This window comes from Dendropsophus ebraccatus, chromosome 15, assembly GCF_027789765.1.
Source record: "Dendropsophus ebraccatus isolate aDenEbr1 chromosome 15, aDenEbr1.pat, whole genome shotgun sequence".
NCBI classification, from domain to species: domain Eukaryota; kingdom Metazoa; phylum Chordata; class Amphibia; order Anura; family Hylidae; genus Dendropsophus; species Dendropsophus ebraccatus.
In genome coordinates, this window is record NC_091468.1 from 75,605,966 (window position 1) to 75,623,680 (window position 17,715).

Here is a 17,715-nt window from a genome sequence, read left to right on the forward strand (position 1 = left end):
GCATGGAGGAAGACGCATAGTGCCTTCGCTCCTGCCAGAGATCGGCTCAGCGGCTAAAAAAAGCGAACCCCAGACGTCTAAAAGATTCTCTAGGCGGCCGTAATAGTACCCTCATCCTACCGACATGACCGGAGGTCGGAAAAAGAGAGCGGCGATGAAGCTGGCCCGGTTTCTGAGCGCCGGAGATCCAAGCCAAGATGGCGCCGTCTCCTCACGGGCCGCGCACCACATGAGCACCGCACAGCCACTGCCATCTCCTGCTGACTCAACAAAGGATTTGCCGGCTCATCATCCACCACAGCACGAGGTAGGGAATGCGTTAAGCCCACCGGGCACACTGCTAGCCCTGGCGGTCTCGCCCTCCAGCGAATCCTCTCACAGTGGGGACATAGAAAATGGCGGAGCTGCGGCAGCACAGCTATCCCCTACTACAGACTCGCTGTCCCGCAGTGTGCTACATGCAGACCTGTTAGACCTGGATGCCCCATCCCTACCTCCGACACCTCTCTCTTGGAAACAGTCCTCAGGGGCCCAGCTCCCCAGCTCTGCGGGCCGCAATGACGGCTCAGGGCAGCCAGAAGCCCCTATCACCCTCACTACTATGAGACTGCTGCTGGGAGAACTTAAGTCATCCTTCCAACAGACTATAGAAAAGCTGATCTCCAGTGTGCAAAAGGATATAACAGCCCTGGGTGACCGCACTTCCCATATAGAAAATAGAGTGAGTGAAATGACATCAGCTCACAATGACCATGTGGATATGTCCCACGATATGGAAGCAGACATAGAGTCTATAAAATTAAAAATGGCAGACATGGAGGATAGGGCACGTAGGAACAATGTCCGGCTCAGAGGCGTTCCGGAATCAGTGAGGAATGATATGCTGATGGAGTTTGCGACTGATTTTCTGGCATGCCTGCTGCCTAACGCCTCACGACTAGACCTAACAGTGGATAGGATCCACCGCCTACCAAAACCGAAAAACCTGCCAGCAGACATACCAAGAGATGTCATTCTGCGCATACACTTTTTCCATGTGAAGGAAGCCGTTATGGCAAGAATGAGGAATGATCCGATGCTTCCAGAGCGTTTCAAGCATATATCTGTTTACGCGGACTTATCAGCAGCCACCCTGGCTAGACGCAGGGCCTTTGCCACGAGCACAGCTACCCTTAGAGCGAATGCTATACAATACCGCTGGGGATACCCAACGAAGCTGCTGATAACAAAAGATGGCGCCAGAGTGGTTGCCCAAACGCCTGACGCAGCTATGGCACTATGTGCAGAATGGAACTTGCGACCTCCATCCCCTATCATGAACGCTAACAAGAGGCCACGTCCAGCTCCAATTTCTCCTGAATGGCACACAGTTACCCGCACGAAACCTCGATCTGCTCATCCTCAAAGGCTGCTGCCTGCTCATCCCAGCAAATGAATGTGCTGACATACCAAGGGGGTTCCCAGCGTAGACCATACACTTGCCGACGCTGGCACACGATTTATCTGGTACTTACTCCCGATCCCCCCCCTGAAGAAGTGAAAATACTCACTTCTTACCTCATTCTCTCATATTTGTTTCTGCTCTTGTATGGTTATGTTATGGTTTATTTTGTTTTGTTATGTTCCTCTTATAATGGTCACACGATGTAACAAGGAACAGGAGAAATGGCAGCACAGCTCGCTATTGATGGTAATGAGAGTTCGGCTAGACTATAATGCATATTGTTTAGAGCCTAAGGTAGTCAGCAGAGGTGTAAAAATGAGCCTCCTAGATAGGCTTATAGCAATTCTACCAGGGGTTGAAAATGGTACTTAATATAATTTCTGTCAATGCCAAAGGGCTTAACTCCCCTTTTAAGAGGTCTCAATTATGGAAAGAGGCGGCTCAGTCGTGTGCCGATGTTCTTTGTGTTCAGGAAACGCACTTAAATTCATCCGATGCCCACAGGTTGCGTCACAAACGATACCCCCATATATACTTATCTGCGGCCTTGAATAAGAAAGGAGGCGTAGCCATTCTTGTCAGAGACTCTGTAGCTTTTTCGGTACAGCACCAAATCTTAGATGATGCAGGCCGGTATGTGATCCTAGTATGCCAAATCAATAACGCCCCCTACACGATAGTGTCCCTATATGGTCCTAATAGGAACCAACTTCCCTTTCTCAGACGAGTATTCCGAGCATTGTCACCGATAAAACATGGCTCCTTAATAGTCGTGGGAGACTTTAACAAAACCATTTGGCCCAATGTAGACTCCACCAACCCTGGTCCTCATCCGCCCTCCTCCCCATTGGCTGATCTTTTTCATAAACATGCATTATTTGATGTATGGCGGGCACAACACCCGACAGAGTCGGATTTTACTTTTTACTCCCACCCCCACCAACGGTATTCTAGGATAGATTTTTTCCTAGTTGACCAGTATTTGCTTTACAGGATAGACTCCTCTACGATTGGTACCATCACATGGACTGACCACTCCCCCATAGCGATTAAGATCCAAGAAAATTTCAGCAGCCCTAGAGACTCCCCGTGGCGACTTAACAATTATATACTTAAACATCCTAAATATACTACAGATACCGATAAAGCTATTTCAGATTATTTCTCGTTTAATGACAATGGTATGGTTGGTGACGTAACGCTTTGGTGTGCATATAAAGCGACGATAAGGGGCCATTTTATTAAACAATCGTCACATGAGAAAAAAATACGGACACGGCGCACGATTGAATTGCAAACTCAGATAGCCACCTTACATAGGAGGAATAAAGCGGCCTTTTCTCTCGCTACGCTACAAGCCATCTCCAAGCTGACAGCTGAATTACGAGAAATTAATCTTTATAAGCATGAATTAGCCTTGAGGAGGCTTAAAGTCTCATACTATTCACAGAGCAACAAATCGGGCTCTATGCTCGCTAGGCTTCTTAAGCAACGAAGTGCCAAGTCTAGAATCCCATATATCTTCTCTCCTAACCAGACAAGAATATCGGATCCTAAAGGCATCTCAGACACCTTGGCCGACTTTTATGAATCTCTTTATAATTTGGCCACAGATCCTCATACCTCCCAACCTACACCATCTTTGATAACCACCTTGTTAGATAGATGTAACCTTCCTAGGGTGACTCCTCAACAGTTGGAGGAACTCTCTCTACCTGTTACAGAACAGGAGATGGGCATGGTTCTCAAAACTTTGAAAACAAACAAAGCGCCAGGGCCTGACGGTCTATCCAACGAACTATACAAAATGTATGCTAGCAAATTAACCCCCTACCTATCTAGAGCTTTCAACTCTATAATGTCCACTGGAACATTTCCGAAAGAGATGCTATCTGCGGTAATAGTTGCTTTGCCCAAACCGGGAAAATCCCCAGATACCCCAGCCCACTTCCGACCAATCTCTCTGCTCAATGCAGACTTAAAAGTGTACTCTACATTATTAGCCCTTCGCCTGGCGGCGATTCTCCCTCAGATTATCCATAGGGACCAAGTGGGGTTCGTACATGGCCGTCAGACCCTGGACGGAACTCGTAGGTTCCTTAATATCATTGCTTTGGTTGAGGCCCGGCGAACGCCTTCTCTGCTTCTCACACTGGATGCGGAGAAGGCGTTCGACCAGGTTCATTGGGGTTACCTGAGGGGGGTATTGGAGAGATTTGGACTGACAGGCCCATTCTTAACAGCAGTCATGGCTCTATACACTCTGCCCACCGCAAAGGTCCTTTCTTCTGGCACCCTTTCCAGAGAATTTAATATAACCAATGGCACTCGCCAGGGGTGCCCCCTGTCCCCTATGATATTCACGCTAGTTATGGAACCCTTAGCCTATCTGATACGGTCCTCTCCGGACATAAAGGGCATCCCAATAGACTCCACGGACCACCGCATTGGTCTCTTCGCGGATGATGTAATTATCAGTGTGTCATCTCCTGTACAGTCTCTGGCTGCAATAGACCAAATATTGCGTGAGTTTGGAGAAGCGAGCTACTATAAGATTAATGCCTCCAAATCACTGATACTAAACATGGGAATCCCCGCTGCCCAAAGATCCCAACTGCAAAATATGTACCCGTATAAATGGACAGACGGCCAAATTCCATATCTAGGGATTATTCTTACATATCCTTTAAAGAAATTAATACCGGTCAATAGTACTACTTTAATAGCAATAATATCTAAAGAAATAGATACCTACAAACATCTTCCTTTGTCATGGGTGGGCCGCATAGCGGCGGCAAAAATGATGATATTGCCTAAAATACTTTACTATTTCAGGAACTTGCCAGTATCTTTCCCTTTGTACATAATTAATAGACTACAAAAAATCATTAATTCCTTCGTGTGGAAAGGACAAAAGGCCAGGGTTAAATCCTCTATTATGTGCCTGCCTATGTCTGAGGGTGGGCTTGGATGTCCAATGATTAAATACTACCACTATGCCTCTATTGTGGACCAAATTAAATCTTGGCTGTTGGGACCTACGGTGAAACATTGGGTGGATATGGAACTATCTATCTCCAAAGCTAAGTCTCTTATGGACTTGCTGTGGTTATCCCTGCTCCCTGGTAATACAATTATAGCCACCCTGAAGAATTCCTCCCCCACGATATTGGCAGCTCTGTCGGTCTGGAAATTGATAGCCTTCCAGTATAAAATTCTCCCCCCGAAATATAAGAAGCTGCCGCTAGAAGTAATCCAACGGTACGTCCCAGGCCTCGATTTAAGAGCATGGAGGGATAAGGGTATAATAACATTGGGACAACTGTATGAGGGGAATGTTATGGACTCGTTTCTACACATATCACAAAATTACAACTTATCATCTAAAGAATTCTACAAATACTTGCAAGTGAGGCATATGGCGGGTAGCCTACCACCGGAGGAGGCCTCCCTGGCTCCCAGTTTTGAGCGATTTTTCTATGACACTACACGATTCTCTAAAGGGATTTCAATGGCATATAAAGCCCTCCTAGGTTGCTCATCTACCAATCTAACCTTCATGCAAAAATGGGAGGAAAACTTGGGAACCAAGTTTACGAATGATCAGTGGGAAGCCACCTATAAAATCCCCTATACTCTTTCTAAATGCTCTAATCACTTAGAAGCCTCCAGGAAGCTTATGTACCGATGGTACCTTACACCATATAGATTGGCTAAGATATATCCCAGAACTTCTCGTATGTGCTGGAGATGCCACACAGCAGTAGGTACTCTACAACATATTTGGTGGGATTGTGCCCCTGTAGCGCAACTGTGGAAAAAGGTTCACGAGCTAATAGGCATGATTGTGGCCTATGTCCCTCCCTGGAACTCAGGCATAGCCCTATTATCGATTGATCTCCTAGACTTCCCCATAGATGAGAGGACTATTATTTTTCACATATTAGTGGTCACCAGAACGAAGATCGCTCAAAATTGGAAATCGGTGCTCCTTCCCACCATACCGGAAATTATGCAAACGGTCCAGCACAACTGCATCATGGAACATATGGTGGAAAAGAGGAACAACCCCAATAATTCCTCCTTTTCGCTGAGATGGGGACATTGGTTGCGGTTTCAAGGCCTATCCACCCCTTAATGTAGTACATAATGATCTAGCCACATAATCATTTACTAAGTATACTCAGCCTTTCTTTATTCATGTTCCACTTCTAATATTACCACATTCTTATTTAATTAAGTGTGATCTATTAAGTTGATATGTTACTGAGTGTATGGTTACACCTGAACTGATTCGGTTCATAATGTTTCTTTGTTTATTTGTCTGTTTGTGGATTGTTAAGTTTCCTGTGACTTTTGTGTCACCTATTTTGATATGTATGTTTGTACATGCTACCTTAAAATCAATAAAATATTTGAACAAGAAAATGGAAGACATACAAGACCACTGATAATCTCCCTCGATCTAGGGCTCCACGCAAAATCTCACCGCGTGGGGTCAAAATGATCACAAGACCGGTGAGCAAAAATCCCAGAACCCCGTGGGGGGACCTAGTGAATGAACTGCAGAGAGCTGGGACCAATGTAACAAAGCCTACCATTAGTAAGACACTACGCCAGTGCCAGGGACTCTGCAGTGCCAGACGGGTCCCACTGCTTAAGCCAGTAAATGTCCGAGCCCGTCTGAAGTTTGCTAGAGAGCATTTGGATGATCCAGAAGAGTATTGGGAGAATGTCCTATGGTCTGATGAAACCAAAGTGGAACTGTTTGGTAGAAACACAACTTGTCGTGTTTGGAGGAAAAAAAATACTGAGTTGCATCCACCAAACACCATAGCTACTGTAAACCATGGGGGTGGAAACATCATGCTTTGGGGCTGTTTCTCTGCAAAGGGGCCAGGACGACTGATCCGGGTACATGAAAGAATGAATGGGGCCATGGATCGGGAGATACTGAGTGCAAACCTCCTTCCATCAGCAAGGGCATTGAAGATGAAACGTGGCTGACAATGATCCAAAGCACACCGCCAGGGCAACCAAGGAGCGGCTTGGTAAGAAGCATTTCAAGGTCCTGGAGTGGCCTAGCCAGTCTCCACATCTCAACCATATAGAAAACCTTTGGAGGGAGTTGAAAGTCCGTGTTGCCAAGCGACAGCCCCAAAACATCACTGCTCTAGAGATCTGCATGGAGGAATGGGCCAACATACCAACAACAGTGTGTGCCAACCTTGTGAAAACTTACAGAAAACGTTTGACCACTGTCATTGCCAACAAAGGATATATAACGTATATAAAGTATTGAGATGAAGTTTTGTTACTGACCAAATACTTATTTTCCACCATAATTTGCAAATAAATTCTTACAAAATCAGACGATGTGATTTTCTGGATTTGTTTTCTCATTTTGTCTCCCATAGTTGAGGTCTACATATGGTGTCAATTACAGACGCCTCTCTCATCTGGTGGAAGTTGCACTATAAATACTTTTTCCCCCCACTGTATATGAAAACTCAATAAAATGTTTGAACCACAATATGAGCTCCCTCCTTCCTGGAGTTTAGGGACCGTTGATGACATCCATTGAAGGTCCTTAATCTCCAGGAAGTACAAACTTAAGGGTACAAACACACTTGACGGATCCGCAGCAAGTTTCTCGCTGTGGATCCCGGCCCTGTGTACTCAGTGGCAGACAAACTGGCAGACAATCAGTGCGATTGCCCGAGCGGGACGTGAAGACACCGGGAGCCCCGAAGCAAGTTGGAACGGGGACCGTGTGGTGTATAGTCTCCGGCGGCCACGGGGTTAACGGGGCGGGTTGCAGACAAAGTCGCAGCCGGATGTACATCCCTGCTGCGAGTTTGTCTGCCATTGAGTACACAGGGACGGGATCCGCAGCGAGTCTCGCTGCGAATACGGAGCTAGAAACTCGCTGCGGATCCGGCAAGTGTGTTTGTACCCTAAAGGGGAACTTCAGATAAGGAAAACTGGTTTTCTATTGAAAGTACATTAAAAGTTATATAGCTGTGTCTATATAATGTATTACCATATCTGTGTGGTTCTGCCACACTAGTAGCTGATAGACATCCAGGAAGTGAAGAAAACTGGCCTCTGTGCCAATCCACATTGTCTCCTGCTCCCACTGCTTTCCCCCTCCCTTTTCCTCTGTCTCACATTGAGTGTGTGATGCAGAAACGGGGCAGGTTGTGATGTCACAGGAGGCGGGGCTGGATCCCCAAATCCCCTGCGTGATTCACCATCTCTAACCAGCCAGAAGCAGCTGCTGCAACTTCACTGATTGTGCAAAACTCTGCAGTGAAATTAGGGCTGTGTTCACACATAGCCCTAATTTGATTAAGGGCCGATGAGGCCAGAAACGCATCAGAATGTGTGTCCTGCATGTTTTTTCTATGGACTTTGTTATACGATTTTAAAGATGATGATTAAATAGATTTTTACCAGCAAGTGCTGACTTCTACAAGTTCTACAAGTCTCTTCAAATTCCTGTGCTCAGGATTCAAAGGTCCTCTGGTCGTGCACTATCCAGGTGAGCTGGTCATCTTCATCTGTTTTCTATGTTCACACATGTTGGAGTTGTATTGCAGTACTGCAGCGTGTTCACAAAAATGATGCAGTAACACAATTAAATGATGCTAAACGGCCCAGAGCCAGCACTGCCAATCCCACCTGGAGAAAAAAACAAGGCATAAACAATATATCACATGTAAGATATCGGATAAAGTCCTAATGTGGGGCTCAACTTCAAAGATAAATTATGCTTGATCATAATATGTGCGTGGAGATGAAAAGAAAAAAAAATTAAATTAAAAAAGTTCTTTACTTTATTCCAATATTGGCGTGCTGTGTGGTGTTACAGGTAGAGAATACCGGGTGCTGTGTGGTGTTACAGGTAGAGAATACAGTGTGCTGTGTGGTGTTACAGGTAGAGAATACAGTGCTGTGTGGTGTTACAGGTAGAGAATACAGCGTGCTGTGTGGTGTTACAGGTAGAGAATACAGTGTGCTGTGTGGTGTTACAGGTAGAGAATACAGCGTGCTGTGTGGTGTTACAGGTAGAGAATACAGCGTGCTGTGTGGTGTTACAGGTAGAGAATACAGTGTGGTGTGTGGTGTTACAGGTAGAGAATACAGTGCTGTGTGGTGTTACAGGTAGAGAATACAGTGCTGTGTGGTGTTACAGGTAGAGAATACAGTGCTGTGTGGTGTTACAGGTAGAGAATACAGCGTGCTGTGTGGTGTTACAGGTAGAGAATACAGTGCTGTGTGGTGTTACAGGTAAAGAATACAGCGTGCTGTGTGGTGTTACAGGTAGAGAATACAGCGTGCTGTGTGGTGTTACAGGTAGAGAATACAGTGCTGTGTGGTGTTACAGGTAGAGAATACAGTGCTGTGTGGTGTTACAGGTAGAGAATACAGCCTGCTGTGTGGTGTTACAGGTAGAGAATACAGCGTGCTGTGTGGTGTTACAGGTAGAGAATACAGTGCTGTGTGGTGTTACAGGTAGAGAATACAGTGTGCTGTGTGGTGTTACAGGTAGAGAATACAGTGCTGTGTGGTGTTACAGGTTGAGAATACAGTACTGTGTGGTGTTACAGGTAGAGAATACAGCGTCCTGTGTGGTGTTACAGGTAAAGAATACCGGGTGCTGTGTGGTGTTACAGGTAGAGAATACAGTGCTGTGTGGTGTTACAGGTAGAGAATACAGTGCTGCTGTGTGGTGTTACAGGTAGAGAATACAGTGTGGTGTGTGGTGTTACAGGTAGAGAATACAGCGTGCTGTGTGGTGTTACAGGTAGAGAATACAGTGCTGTGTGGTGTTACAGGTAGAGAATACAGTGTGCTGTGTGGTGTTACAGGTAGAGAATACAGTGCTGTGTGGTGTTACAGGTAGAGAATACAGCGTGCTGTGTGGTGTTACAGGTAGAGAATACAGTGTGCTGTGTGGTGTTACAGGTAGAGAATACAGCGTGCTGTGTGGTGTTACAGGTAGAGAATACAGCGTGCTGTGTGGTGTTACAGGTAGAGAATACAGCGTGCTGTGTGGTGTTACAGGTAGAGAATACAGCGTGCTGTGTGGTGTTACAGGTAGAGAATACAGCGTGCTGTGTGGTGTTACAGGTAGAGAATACAGTGCTGTGTGGTGTTACAGGTAGAGAATACAGCGTCCTGTGTGGTGTTACAGGTAGAGAATACCGGGTGCTGTGTGGTGTTACAGGTAGAGAATACAGTGCTGTGTGGTGTTACAGGTAGAGAATACAGTGCTGCTGTGTGGTGTTACAGGTAGAGAATACAGTGTGGTGTGTGGTGTTACAGGTAGAGAATACAGCGTGCTGTGTGGTGTTACAGGTAGAGAATACAGTGCTGTGTGGTGTTACAGGTAGAGAATACAGTGTGCTGTGTGGTGTTACAGGTAGAGAATACAGTGCTGTGTGGTGTTACAGGTAGAGAATACAGCGTGCTGTGTGGTGTTACAGGTAGAGAATACAGTGTGCTGTGTGGTGTTACAGGTAGAGAATACAGCGTGCTGTGTGGTGTTACAGGTAGAGAATACAGCGTGCTGTGTGGTGTTACAGGTAGAGAATACAGCGTGCTGTGTGGTGTTACAGGTAGAGAATACAGCGTGCTGTGTGGTGTTACAGGTAGAGAATACAGCGTGCTGTGTGGTGTTACAGGTAGAGAATACAGTGCTGTGCGGTATTACAGGTAGAGAATACAGAGCTGTGTGGTGTTACAGGTAGGGAATACAGCGTGCTGTGTGGTGTTACAGGTAGAGAATACAGTGCTGTGTGGTGTTACAGGTAGAGAATACAGTGCTGTGTGGTGTTACAGGTAGGGAATACAGCGTGCTGTGTGGTGTTACAGGTAGAGAATACAGTGCTGTGTGGTGTTACAGGTAGAGAATACAGTGTGCTGTGTGGTGTTACAGGTAGAGAATACAGTGTGCTGTGTTGTGTTACAGGTACAGAATACAGTGCTGTGTGGTGTTACAGGTACAGAATACAGTGCTGTGTGGTGTTACAGGTAGAGAATACAGCGTGCTGTGTGGTGTTACAGGTAGAGAATACAGAGCTGTGTGGTGTTACAGGTAGAGAATACAGTGTGCTGTGTGGTGTTACAGGTAGAGAATACAGCGTGCTGTGTCATGTTACAGGTAGAGAATACAGTGTGCTGTGTGGTGTTACAGGTAGAGAATACAGTGTGCTGTGTGGTGTTACAGGTAGAGAATACAGTGCTATGTGGTGTTACAGGTAGAGGATACAGTGCTGTGTGGTGTTACAGGTAGAGGATACAGTGCTGTGTGGTGTTACAGGTAGAGAATACAGTGTGCTGTGTGGTGTTACAGGTAGAGAATACAGCGTGCTGTGTGGTGTTACAGGTAGAGAATACAGCGTGCTGTGTGGTGTTACAGGTACAGAATACAGAGCTGTGTGGTGTTACAGGTAGAGGATACAGTGCTGTGTGGTGTTACAGGTAGAGAATACAGTGCTGTGTGGTGTTACAGGTAGAGGATACAGTGCTGTGTGGTGTTACAGGTAGAGAATACAGCGTGCTGTGTGGTGTTACAGGTAGAGAATACAGTGTGCTGTGTGGTGTTACAGGTAGAGAATACAGCGTGCTGTGTGGTGTTACAGGTAGAGAATACAGCGTGCTGTGTGGTGTTACAGGTAGAGAATACAGCGTGCTGTGTGGTGTTACAGGTAGAGAATACAGCGTGCTGTGTGGTGTTACAGGTACAGAATACAGTGCTGTGTGGTGTTACAGGTAGAGAATACAGCGTCCTGTGTGGTGTTATAGGTAGAGAATACAGTGCTGTGTGGTGTTACAGGTAGAGAATACAGTGCTATGTGGTGTTACAGGTAGAGAATACAGTGTGCTGTGTGGTGTTACAGGTAGAGAATACAGGGCTATGTGGTGTTACAGGTAGAGAATACAGCGTGCTGTGTGGTGTTACAGGTAGAGAATACAGCGTGCTGTGTGGTGTTACAGGTAGAGAATACAGGGCTATGTGGTGTTACAGGTAGAGAATACAGCGCGCTGTGTGGTGTTACAGGTAGAGAATACAGCGTGCTGTGTGGTGTTACAGGTAGAGAATACAGTGCTATGTGGTGTTACAGGTAGAGAATACAGCGTGCTGTGTGGTGTTACAGGTAGAGAATACAGGGCTATGTGGTGTTACAGGTAGAGAATACAGCGCGCTGTGTGGTGTTACAGGTAGAGAATACAGCGTGCTGTGTGGTGTTACAGGTAGAGAATACAGTGCTGTGTGGTGTTACAGGTAGAGAATACAGCGTGCTGTGTGGTGTTACAGGTAGAGAATACAGTGCTATGTGGTGTTACAGGTAGAGAATACAGCGTGCTGTGTGGTGTTACAGGTAGAGAATACAGTGCTATGTGGTGTTACAGGTAGAGAATACAGCGTGCTGTGTGGTGTTACAGGTAGAGAATACAGGGCTATGTGGTGTTACAGGTAGAGAATACAGCGCGCTGTGTGGTGTTACAGGTAGAGAATACAGCGTGCTGTGTGGTGTTACAGGTAGAGAATACAGTGCTATGTGGTGTTACAGGTAGAGAATACAGCGTGCTGTGTGGTGTTACAGGTAGAGAATACAGGGCTATGTGGTGTTACAGGTAGAGAATACAGCGTGCTGTGTGGTGTTACAGGTAGAGAATACAGTGCTGTGTGGTGTTACAGGTAGAGAATATAGTGCTGTGTGGTGTTACAGGTAGAGAATACAGCGTGCTATATGGGTTGGACTACAATGAAATCATAAAGTTCTGCAAATAATTCAGTAAACCAATGAAACTGCAATGTGTGAACACAGCCTAGATGTTCTGCAACAGATTTGGGCAGGGTGGAGGACTGTGATGAACAGCTGATGGAAAGCAATGCATTCTGGAACCTGCTCAACCAGGAAGTACAGCCACACAATACAGAACAACACACACACACACACACCCCAAAACAAAAAAAAAGAATAGATTTTTTGTTGTTTCAAAACTGGGATAGACAGGTAGGTATTGCTTCTGCAGAAGGTTAATTTTTTTAACCTCTACCTGGAGTTCCCCTTTAACGTTTATGTCTAAATCCAAGTAAATCTATGTACCTTGTCTATTCTCTCACTTTGGAAATAGCTTATTCAGTGTGAGAATGCTAAATCCAAGAGGGCTAAAGGACCCCACAATGGGTGTAATGGCTGTGCCTGTCCAGAACTCTGTGTGTAAGGTATGGTATACAGTCATGGCCAAAAGTTTTGAAAATGATACAGATATTAATTTTTACAAAGTCTACTGCTTCAGTTTTAAAATGGCAATTTGCATATACTCCAGAATGTTATACAGAGGGATCAGCTTATCAGCAATTACTTGTACAGTCAATATTTGCCTAGAAAATGAACTTTATCCCCCAAAACACATTTCAACATCATTGCAGCCCGGCCTTACAAGGACCAGCTAACATCGTTTCAGTGATTGCTCCATTAACACAGGTGTGGGTGTTGATGAGGACAGGGCTGGAGATCAATCTGTCATGATTAAGTAAGCAAAGGAGCCACTTCTCTCCAGAAAAAACATCAGGGACAGACTGATATTCTGCAAAAGGTCCAGGGAGTGGACTGCTGAGGACTGGGGGAAAGGTTCAGGGAGTGGACTGCTGAGGACTGGGGGAAAGGTCCAGGGAGCGGACTGCTGAGGACTGGGGGAAAGGTCCAGGGAGTGGACTGCTGAGGACTGGGGGAAAGGTCCAGGGAGCGGACTGCTGAGGGCTGGGGGAAAGGTCCAGGGAGTGGACGGCTGAGGACTGGGGGAAAGGTCCAGGGAGTGGACTGGGGGAAAGGTCCAGGGAGTGGACTGCTGAGGACTGGGGGAAAGGTCCAGGGAGTGGACTGCTGAGGACTGGGGGAAAGTCATTGTCTCTGGTGAATCCCCTTTCCGATTGTTTGGGACATCTGGAAAACAGCTTATTGGGAGAAGACGAGGTGAGCGCTACCACCAGTCTTGTCTCATGCCAACTTTAAAGCATCCTGAAACCATTCATGTGTGGGGTTGCTTCTCAGCCAAGGGAATCGGCTCTCTCACAGTCTTGCCTAAAGTGAGAAAGAGAGAGACAGGGGGCGCTTCCTCGTGTGATAAAAGATGACCAGGTAAATGGTAGCAGGCAGGGCCGTCTTAACAGCATTATGTTCCCCTGGTGGGCAGAGGTGCGAATTGGGCCCCTCCCCCCCCCCCCCCGCGGCAGTTGCCATCAAACCCCCCCCATCTTTGCAACCCCGCCCCTAGCCAGTACAATAACTTACAATAAAAAATACAAATTATTGTTAACATAAACTTTAATTCACAACACAGTCTGTAAGCAGCACAGAAACAAAAAATAACCGTGCGTGCCGCACCAAACCAGACCAGGTTGGCATCAAAGTATCCAAAAAACGCAATGGAAGTGCTTTCCAACAGCAATCTGCAGGGTTTATTTTCACACCAGTGCAACGTTTTGGCAGAGCAGCCTATTTATTTATAGTTTCATTTAACAAACTAAATTTGCGAGATTTTTTGTCAGAGAATTCCTTTATAATTGGCTTAAAGTCAATTGTCTTCAGGATGTCATTTTCCATACACATGAGTGAAAGCCAATTCAAACGTTGCTGCCCCATTGTACTGCGGAGCTGATTTTTGATAAGTTTCAGCCTGGAAAATGAACGTTCTCCTGCACAGTTGGTCACCATCATGCACATGAACACTCTGAGTGCAATTTCAACATTGGGAAACACAGATGTCAAGTTTTCTGAAATTATTTTTCTGTACAATGCAGGAAGAGTATCACAAGTTTCATCAAGAGCAATGTATTGCTTGAGATGTCTACATTCATTTAAAAGGTCTTCGCCATCAAGGTCTTCATGATATTTATTAGCAAGATCCTGGCATTTTTTGTTTAAGTCATCCGAAGCTATCGTTTTTAATTCACTGAAGAAAGAAAACAGATTTCCAATCACTGAATAAGCTTCTGCACGTTTTGTCAGTTCAGGAATTAGAGAGTCCATAACAGGAAGGAATGTTTCCACCTTAAACTTCTCACTTTTACTGAGAAGTACTTCTTCTTCTGATCCATCATATCTAGTAAGACGAACACTTCGTTTTCGGTCCCGTTTTTTTACCTCTCTGAAATCAGAATCTGGGCACCTACTTCTGGATTTATCTTCATATTCTGTAAACCTTTCTCTAATTTCCTGAAGATAGCTTTTCAAAGACTCAAGAAGATTTGTGGCGACAAGTATGTTTACATCCTCTGACTGCAAAACTTTACTTGTTTTGTCCACTCTTTCAAGAATGTCATTCCAAAGAATTGTGAGGAAGATGGTTTCAAGGTCCTCCATTTTCCCACTCAATCCTTCTGCCTCTCGTCTTGCATTCATTTCTTGTTGAGTGTCAGCAGATACAGAATCCAGTGCATCTTTAATTTTCTCAAAACCACCATATAAAGCATGAACAGCATTATAATGTGATGACCACCTTGTGTCTGACAAACGCTTGACCACAACATCTTTTCCTAAAGATGTTAAAAGAACGTTCCATCGATATGTAGAGGCAGAGAAGAAGGAATACAGATGCTGAACAAAGTCAAAGAATTTAACAGTCTGCATACAACACTCTGCTGCTTTTACTCCCACCAAGTTTAGACTGTGTCCTGCACAAGGGACATAGATAGCAAACTCATTCAGTTGATTTATCCTCGCTTGCAATCCAGAATAACGTCCAGACATATTTGAAGCGTTGTCATATGACTGACCACGGCAGTTTGATAGTGGAATTTTGTTGTGATTAAGGAAATCCACAACAGTGTCTGCTAGAGTCTTTGCTCCATGAGAAAATATGGGGATGAACTTAAGGAAACGTTCTACCGGCCCACATCCTCGAACATAGCGGATTGTAAATGTCAACTGATCTGTGTGTGAGATGTCAGGAGTAGAATCCACACTTATTGAAAAATACTTAGATTCTTTTATTTCTTGAAGAATAACACACAGAACTTGGGGTCCCATTATATCAATAAATTCCTCACAAACATTTGCCGACAAATATGATGGGTTTCCCTTTCCTCGATTCCCATGCAGTTTGAGATGTTCTTCTAAAAAAGGGTCAAATTCACTCAACAGCTCTAGAATACCTAAATAGTTTCCATTTTTTGCAGAGCCAATTGTTTGATTTTCTCCACGAAATGCCAAACCTCTGGAAGCAAGAAAGCGAATCACAGAAACAACACGTGTCAACACTTTTTGCCAATACTCTTGCTGTGAGTGAATACTTTGAAGTAATAAAGTATCTACATTTCCACTTTCTCTATGCCGACTCAGATATGCTGTCATGCACTTGTGATGTTCTTCACTATTTTCATGTTGTACAATAACATTGCTGTGTTTCCAATCATTAAACCCTACTGTAGCAAAGGGAGATTCTGTCTTGGAAAACAGGCGACATACAAAACAGTATACACGGCCTTGGGATGGTGAATACAGTAGCCATTCACGTTTTATACTCTCGCCATTCCGCAGATCACGTTTAAACATGTTTTTTGATAAATATCTAGTCTGAGAATTCTCTCTTCCCTCTCCTTTATATACTCTGCGTGAGTTTGAAGGATTTCCATCATGATTCTGACATGATGTTGGCCCGCTTCGAATCCAGTAATCTACAGTTTTGGGATTGTTAAGGTCCCATAACCCTGGATCTGTGTCCTGGATTTCAAGTTGTTTTGACACTTCACATTCGGATATTTCCTCTCGTGGAATGTCCTCAACAATGGTATCATCACATGTCCCTGAAACTACGCTTCATTTCTGTTATCTCTAAATAAATCAGAACAAAAGAAAAGGTAAGAATACTGATCACTAATGACAATATGAAAAGACAAACACAGCCACATGTCTTTAAGACTAATATCTAGGTTAGGGCTAGTTATGGGTCTTAGAGATGTGATGGTTCATCTTTTCATATTGTCAACTGATCAGTATTCCTAGAGTACTATTGTGGATCTCTGTACATATAGCATTTATTGCACTTATGTAGGGTATTTACTGTAGTTGGTGTTTTTCCCACTAGATGTCACTACTGTGTTTGTTGTAACTTATTTCTCTGCACGGCTGAAGGAGCTCAGGGGTTACCTATTTTGTGTCACATGTTGTCTGGTTGTCCACTGGAAGGTGCAGCTGCTTTTCCTTGACTCTTTCTCTTTACACACACACACACCTCCCCCACTACCCCTCTCACCCAGTACAGGGAGCTCTTACACCAAAGCTATGCTCTTAAACCAAGTCAACATTTTGAAAAACTGTGAGTTCTTAAACCAAAACGCTCTTAAACCAAGTTACTCTTAAATCAAGGTACCACTGTATACTGTTACTGACTAAATCCAGTGCACCAAGGACAATATTGCGAACAATACCTGTGTATAGGAAAGAAATATCACCTCACCGTGACCAGGACCATTCCCATCACATAAAACAAATATTATCACAACCTCTTCACCACCACCATTACTAAGTAACATCCACTGTACAAATACCAGTATCATCCCCATACACTGACCCATTTAGAGGTAGACACCAATGGTACACAGGTTCTGCACACCATATAAGTGATTGCAGTGCAGTTAATAATGACTCACAGGTGACGTCTTCTCTGATGGCAGTCGCTCACTTTTCGCTTTCTTCTCCACGTGGCGATCTTTTCCCAGACACAACTCGTCACCACAGAATCTGCGAGACAAACATCTTAGGGTTCTCGCTCATACAGTATAGACATCCTTTGTGCTCCCATATAGTAGTTAAACCCCCTATGTGCATCCATATAGTAGATGGGCCCCCTCTATGTTTCCCCCTGGAAACTGGTGGAAAGCCCCCACTGTTAATATTACCCCCCCCCCCCCCCAATAAATGTTATCCCCCTGCAAGGTCCCCACCATTCATAGTAACCCCCCCCCCCCCAATAAATCTTAGCCCCCACCATTCATAGTACCCCCCCCCCATAAATCCATAAGTCTTATCCCTCTAGAAGGTCCCCACCATTCATAGTAACCCATTCACCCCCATAAATGTTATCCCCCTGGAAGGTCCCCGCCATTCATAGTAACCCATTCACCCCCATAAATGTTATCCCCCTGTAAGGTCCCCGCCATTCATAGTAACCCCCCCCCCATAAAGCTTATCCCCCTGGACAGCCCCCACCATTCATAGTAACCCCCCATAAATCCGTAAATCTTATCCCCC